This window comes from Panicum virgatum, chromosome 5K (genome assembly GCF_016808335.1).
Source record: "Panicum virgatum strain AP13 chromosome 5K, P.virgatum_v5, whole genome shotgun sequence".
NCBI classification, from domain to species: Eukaryota; Viridiplantae; Streptophyta; class Magnoliopsida; order Poales; family Poaceae; genus Panicum; species Panicum virgatum.
In genome coordinates, this window is record NC_053140.1 from 20892855 (window position 1) to 20900604 (window position 7750).

Here is a 7750-nt window from a genome sequence, read left to right on the forward strand (position 1 = left end):
TCGAATCCGGCACCGGGTGCTCTCCCAGTGCGTCGACCCATTATCGAAAGTTCTGTTGCAATCCTACCAATTCTTGCAACAACTGTCTTACTGCGATCGCGGCGTCCGTACAGTGCCGATAATGACAGCGCAATTCCTCACGATCTTTTTTAAAATCATTTTATTAGGTACTGATGATCAAATGGTGTTACGTATAAAGGATGTGGCGCCAATAATGCGCGTGCGTCGAGCCGTGGCACTAACGCACTCTGCTGCCGCCGCACGCATGGCGAAAAGGCGAAGCCGCACAGAAGCTCGCTGAAAGCGACCGAGGCTTCCTTCTTTTTTTATTCATGCGGTTGGGTGAACTATGGTGCTGTGGACGAGAACCACTGTGCCGAGGCGTGTAGATACAATGGCACAACAGTCATCTGGCTGGATTGGATCAAATCAAATTGGACGCAGCTGCTGGCTGCCTATGGTGTTCCCAGCACCCTGAAACCTAGTGGCTGCAATAGCTTTGCGCACAATCTTTTCTGTCACGTCGTTGGGCTGGAAGCTGAATCAGACCTTTGCTTCTGCGTCGTCGTTGTCATCCGGCACCTGGGGCGCCTGCAGGTCCGCCTTGTTGTTCTGCGGCGGCGGCAGCTCCAGCCCGGGCTTGCCGGCGGCAGCGGCGGCGCTGATCTTGGTCAGGTCGTCTCGCTCCTCGATGCTCTTTCCCCAGAACACGTTGTACAGGCCTCCCACCATCAGGACCCCGGCAAAGATGCTGCCGCAGATTCATCACCGTCAGATAGAGGAGCTCAGACAAGGAAATTGCTGAATAAAACGACGGGTTTATCTATGACTGATCAGGACGTGCACACGTACGAACCTTCCTAGGCTGACGGCGTCCCCGATGATGGAGGATATGACGGTGGTGAACACGAAGGTGAGCGGCATCGACATGGCCAGGAACACCGGGCCCCTCTTGGCGATCGTCCACATTTGCATGTAGTAGCGCCGTCACGATCACGCCCTGAAAATGTTAGTTTCAGAGAAACGATGCATCAGTTAGTTGGGCGTCTTGTTTCTTATCTGAATGTGGATCAGCTTGAACAGTTGTCTAGAGCTGAAGTATTACGCTGTAGACTATCGCGGCGAGGCCGACGTTCCAGCCCAGCTTCCACCTGGAGAAGTCCCTCTCGGCTGCAACGGCCACGAGGAAGGTTTGGAACGACGCGCACGAGATCTGGAGCGTGGTGTTCATCAGCTTGGAGGTGTCCTCTATCAGTGGCCCCTGAAAAAACAGAACACGTCAACTGAAATTGCTGTTGCTACTTCATGAACATTGATCATGTCTGAAATCCAAAAGCAATGCGTACCCGAAGGACTGTCCACAGGCCTGCTAGAACGTTGGATAGTGTCATGAGAAAAATTCCCAGCACCCATTGCTTCTTAGAGTGCTTCTCTGCTGCTCCAGAAGGACTGCTGCCGCCGTTCTGAAAGAGATGGTGATGGTTGAAGGATCTGAACATCGGCCCCTCGTAGAAGGCCAGCACGGTGACGCCGGCGATGCAGAAGAGGATGCCCGCGAATTTTACTTTGCCATGCAGAAGAGGATGCCCGCGAATTTCAGTCTCCATCCTGTCACCAGTAGTCGTGTTCTTCTTCCGTTCATGAACTGAAAACTATAGCTCTGTCTAACTGTTGGAGGAACTGTTGCTGCGCCGATGGCATGGGAGGTGGCATCTTCGGCAGCGCTATCTCATCCTCATGGACACCTTTACCTTTGTAGTCTGGAGCCGATGGACCCGTAGAGAAGTATACGGGTCCCATCTGTTGCTGCGGGGGGCCACTGGCTACTTGCTTGATCAGATTTGTCAGGGTGTTGATCAGGACCCCTGATCAGCGCATCATGCACGGCTGCGTCGACCGTCTCTTGGAAGCTTTGGGCGCTGGTCTCTCCAGCCGATCCATCTATCGGAGCTACCGTGATAGAGGAGTTTGGCAACTGCTCTTTCTGCACCACCTTATTTCTGATCTTGCCAAACGACTCCAGGCACAGCTTCATGTAGTTGTCCACATTCGCCTGGACCAGCTCCTCGTCGAGATCGTCCATGGTAACGTCGATCACGTTCTGGTGGTCGAGATCTTCTGGCATGATGGAGATTTGTTGTCGTGTCCCACCGGACGTGCCAAAAAGCGTGTTGCCGCAAAAATCGGACGGTGAATCTTGCGGAGCACGACATGCTAAGGTTGGGAACTCTGCTTTTCTCTAGTGCAGTCCTGCTATCGAGGTTCGGGGCGTGCCAGTCAATTTGACCTCTAATTGATAAGGAAAAAAATTTAATCAGTTAAACAACAAGGAATGCATCGGCTAGGATTCCGAAGAGTTCCAGGAAGCACATTTTGGTCGCTGTGTCCAATACTATTACCTGATCATAGGCTATTAAGCCGATTCATGATGTAAACCAGATTAAGAATAAACCTACTATAAATAAACGTATTCATCTATTTAAATTTATCACTACTATAGAAAATTTTACTGAGGCGGGCAAAATGGATTAACCGAGGCGGTTTGGCCAACCGCATCGGAGCCAATGTCACAGTAAATGTGGCATTTTCCGAGGCGGTTGGATGCCCGCCACGGTAAATCAAATAAAAAAATTAAAAAAAAGGAAAAGCCCGCGGAGCCCATCTAGGGGCCGCCAAGCCCATCACCGCCACACCACCCGGCTGCGTCCCGCCGCGTCCTCGCCGGATCCGGCCCCGGCGCCACCGGATCCGGCGCCTGCGGAGCCGCCGCCAGTTCCAGAGAGGGACTGGGAGAGGGAGGGGCCGGCGGTGCTCTCGGGGGGAGGGAGAGCAGGGGAGGGGAGGGACTGGCAGCGCTCGAGGAGAGGGAGGGCCGGCGCTCTCGAGGAGGGAGGAAGAGTAGGAGAGGGAGGGCACGACGCGATGGGCTGAGGGTGAGGGAGAGAAATGAGAGAGCAAATCCGAAGTCGTTGTATATATACTCAGTGGGTGATACCGGGCCGAGATGGGTTGTCTGGGCTCCAAGATGGGCCAATATTATCCGAGGGAGGCATTTTGAGAAGCCCGTCTCGGTTAATCAATTTTGTGAGGCGGTCCTTGGTTAATAAATAATGATCGCCTCGGTCAATCCGAGGCATTAACCGAGGCGATTAAACATCATGCCCGCCTCCGAGGTGGTTTTTAAAGGTCGCGGTTAATCTGTTTTTCTAGTAGTGTATTTTACTGTCACTATTAGTCGGATCGGTCTTACCCGAGATAGCGCTAACAGCGGGGCAATAAACCAAGAATAAACAGCCGATGCATCTAATTATAGATGAGGAATAAATTTAGCATTAAATCCAAATCGGCTAGAAGAGCCGATCAAAACTATCGAGTTATTGTTATCATCGTAGACAAACGGATCTGACCGACAAGATTTAATCTAATCGTCATCGCGCAAGGATTGGACTTAACCGAGGCAGCTTGATACAATGGAGCTAGATTAAACAAACATGCTGATAAGTTTATTTACGACAAGTCCCGAAACTAAAATAACTTAAAACTTTAGTGAATATCTAGTATGATATTGGCTATTGAATTGCTGTATGAAACGAGTTAGGAATAAGCTCATAGATCTAAGGTTTTCACAAGATAAATTGTAAATTCAAAGAAGAACGACCAAGAGATCGGACGATACAGCCTCGCAAGAACTCGGTAGAAATCGGTAAGTGGTGGGATCTAAAAACTACCAAGAGATCGGATGATGCAGCCTTGCAAATTTATTAGAACTTGATAAATTGGTAGATAAACTAGACAAAACTACAGCAATACGCCAGTAATTAAAGCCTAGAACATCCGATAGAAACGAACTTATGAGCAAACTGGAGGTCGAGTTGATGCAGCCCTGTTCACCAAAGAATTCGTCGAAAAGCTACACTGCTAGTACTCCTAGGGTTTTTGGCGGAGTGCCGAGAAAAGTTGTATTGATTGATAATTATTTTTACAGACCCTTGACTACCCCTATTTATACTCCAAAACTAAAGACTCCTAGTTGATCTTCTGCTGATGTCATGTTCCAAACCTAACTAAAGAGATAAAAACTACAAAAATTACAAAATCCTTTAAATGGTAATTGAACTCTTGTAGAATCTTCTGCTAATGTCATGTTCCAGTCCGATTCAAACTCCTTCCAGCCACATCCTTGACCGAGTCCGTGTCGCTTCTGACTGACGCCACATCGCTTTTGACCATCATCTCTGACGGCTTTGACCCAGGCACCCAAACGGCCTTCTCCAGGACTCTCCATCGGCTCCCCGTGTCTCTTCTCTTTCTACAAATACCATTGTAAAATTTTGGCGTCAACACATGCCCCCAATTTCGGAATAAATATAATTTTGTTCTGAAATTCATGCAAGTCATGATGATTTCTTACCGTGAGCCAACTTCAAATAGTACCTCGATCTCCACGACACCAATGGATCTTTTCAAATTACGCCGTTAGTCTCCTCGATCTCCGGACCATTCCTGGGTCTAACTTTATAAAACCCACTCTTACGCATGCTCTTCTTCTTCATCTTGCCATTTCATTTCGCCTTCCGTGCTAATAAACCGCCGGCGGCACTCCTGCTTCAAGTCTTCACCACCGGTCATCTCCGCCGGCAACGACTTCACATGCTCATGCTCACTGCTCATCATCATCAAACTCTCAATGGCGATCCCCCGTCATCTTCTCCAAACTTCCATGGCAGGCTCTTCTTCATCAATTGCAGTTTCGAGCGGCATTCCTAACATAAATGCCCTTTTTGTTCTCGCACCCTTTCATTCCTTTATTCAGCATTTTCTCGCATTTTATCGATCCTCTTGCTAGCAACCTTTGGCCGATTTCTCAGTTTTTCTCCCTTTCACTACAATACATATGGGCTTCTGCGACGTCTCATTTATGTCACTGAAAGCGGTATTTTCGTCATCTATCATAATCTGTGACATTTGCGTGACGAAAATTTGTTCGTCGCCTATACCATGTCATAAAAGGTCTTCTGCGACGAAAATATATTTTTTTTGTCATAAATCTTATGACGATTATTCTACCGTGACACTCATTTTTCGTCATAATCAATACCAAGAAACGTCAAATTGTGTGCTTCGATGACTGTACATGTGCCACGTAGGATAGAAAACATCATAAAATTTTTACCTCGTGCGATGCGGAGATGACTAGGATATGATGTGGCACCTCCATTATGACGATTTGATTTGTCATAAAATATTCAAATTATTAAATTCAGCATATTTTTTAATCTTATTATTTGATTTGGGCTGATATAACTTTAGAACAACATATTTCAAAACAAACAGCAAGTCACTTCACAAAATATTTATTATAGCCCGACATCACTTGTCCAAAAACCACCAGATTCATATGCATAATAACTCAGCCAACATCACTTCACTCCATAAACAGCCCAAAAACAAAAAAGACAAATCACTCCATAACAGGTTCACTGAACAGCCAAGATAACTCTATGGACATGAGCCAAAAAAGTATATACCAACCACCATAGAGCCGAAACAACTATCCAACCACATGTAGCAAAACAAATGGACAACATCATGAACCTAAAAGTAGTCAAGGACCTACTCCCTGTTGAGGCATAACAAGCGGCGAAGAAGAGCATTGCTTTCCTCTCCTTGCTTCTTCAAACTTTCAATCTCTCCCCATTGATTCTCCCTTGCTGCTGGAACTTCAGCTTCAGGACTCACATTGCTAGTCATCCATTTTCTCTCAAAGAGTTGTTGAACCCTACCTCTCTGATTCTACTACAAAATTGACAGCTTCGGCAACTGCAAAGTCTATGCCAAGCCAATCCTGCACAAGTTATCACAAGAAAAGGAGCAGTATTGTTAAAATAAGATGCATGTATTTATCCATGCTATAAAGGTATTGTAGTTGAAAAAATCAGCAAGTTATGTGCAGGATAACATAAGTTTAATCATTCTAATCACATAAGATTCTACCAACCATTAATCATTTAGAATGAAGCACCATGCAGTAACGGAATTACTTTGCATAGGGACAGAATAATAGAATACTTAGACTCCTAGTTGGTCACGACACCAAACCTAACTAAAGAGATAAAAACTACGAAAATTACAAAATCCTTTAAATGGTAATTGAACTCTTGTAGAATCTTCTGCTGACGTCATGTTCCAGTCCGATTCAAACTCCTTCCAGCCACATCCTTGACCGAGTCCGTGTCGCTTCTGACCGACCCCACATCTCTTTTGACCATAATCTCTGACGGCTTTGACCCAGGCACCCAAACGGCCTTCTCCAGCACTCTCCATCGGCTCCCCGTGTCTCTTCTCTTTCTATAAATACCCTTGTAAAATTTTGGCGTCAACACATGCCCCCAATTTCGGAATAAATATAATTTTGTTCTGAAATTCATGCAAGTCATGATGATTTCTTATCGTGAGCCACCTTCAAACAGTACCTCGATCTCCACAACACCAATGGATCTTTTCAAATTACGCCGTTAGTCTCCTCGATCTCCGGACCATTCCTGGGTCTAACTTTATAAAACCCACTCTTACGCATGCTCTTCTTCTTCATCTTGCCATTTCATTTCGCCTTCCGTGCTAATAAACCGCCGGCGGCACTCCTGCTTCAAGTCTTCACCACCGGTCATCTCCGCCGGCAACGACTTCACGTGCTCGTGCTCACTGCTCGTCATCATCAAACTCTCAATGGCGATCCCTGGTCATCTTCTCCAAACTTCCATGGCAGGCTCTTCTTCATCAATTGCAGTTTCGAGCGGCATTCCTAACATAAATGCCCTTCTCGTTCTCGTACCCTTTCATTCCTTTATTCAACATTTTCTCGCATTTTATCGATCCTATTGCTAGCAACCTTTGGCCGATTTCTCAGTTTTTCTCCCTTTCACTACAATACATATGGGCTTCTGCGACGTCTCATTTATGTCACTGAAAGTGGTATTTTTGTCATCTATCATAATCTGTGACATTTGCGTGACGAAAATTGGTTCGTCGCCTATATCATGTCATAAAAGGTCTTCTGCGACGAAAATATATTTTTTTGTCATAAATCTTATGACGATTATTCTATCGTGACACTCATTTTTCGTCATAATCAATAACAAGAAACGTCAAATTGTGTGCTTCGATGACTGTACATGTGCCACGTAGGATAGAAAACATCATAAAATTTTTACCTCGTGCGATGTGGAGATGACTAGGATATGATGTGGCACCTCCATTATGACGATTTGATTTGTCATAAAATATTCAAATTATTAAATTCAGCATATTTTTTAATCTTATTATTTGATTTGGGCTGATATAACTTTAGAACAACATATTTCAAAACAAACAGCAAGTCACTTCACAAAATATTTATTATAGCCCGACATCACTTGTCCAAAAACCACCAGATTCATATGCATAATAACTCAGCCAACATCACTTCACTCCATAAACAGCCCAAAAACAAAAAAGACAAATCACTCCATAACAGGTTCACTGAACAGCCAAGATAACTCTATGGACATGAGCCAAAAAAGTATATACCAACCACCATAGAGCCGAAACAACTATCCAACCACATGTAGCAAAACAAATGGACAACATCATGAACCTAAAAGTAGTCAAGGACCTACTCCCTGTTGAGGCATAACAAGCGGCGAAGAAGAGCATTGATTTCCTCTCCTTGCTTCTTCAAACTTTCAATCTCTCCCCATTGATTCTCCCTTGC

The 7750-nt window shown here is 45.4% G+C and overlaps 1 pseudogene; it reads right to left on the minus strand.

Annotated features, from left to right (window-relative positions):
* Window positions 1-283: 283 nt before the first annotated feature.
* LOC120706896 lies at window positions 284-1712 on the minus strand (annotated as a pseudogene).
* Between the last annotated feature and the right edge of the window lie 6038 nt (window positions 1713-7750).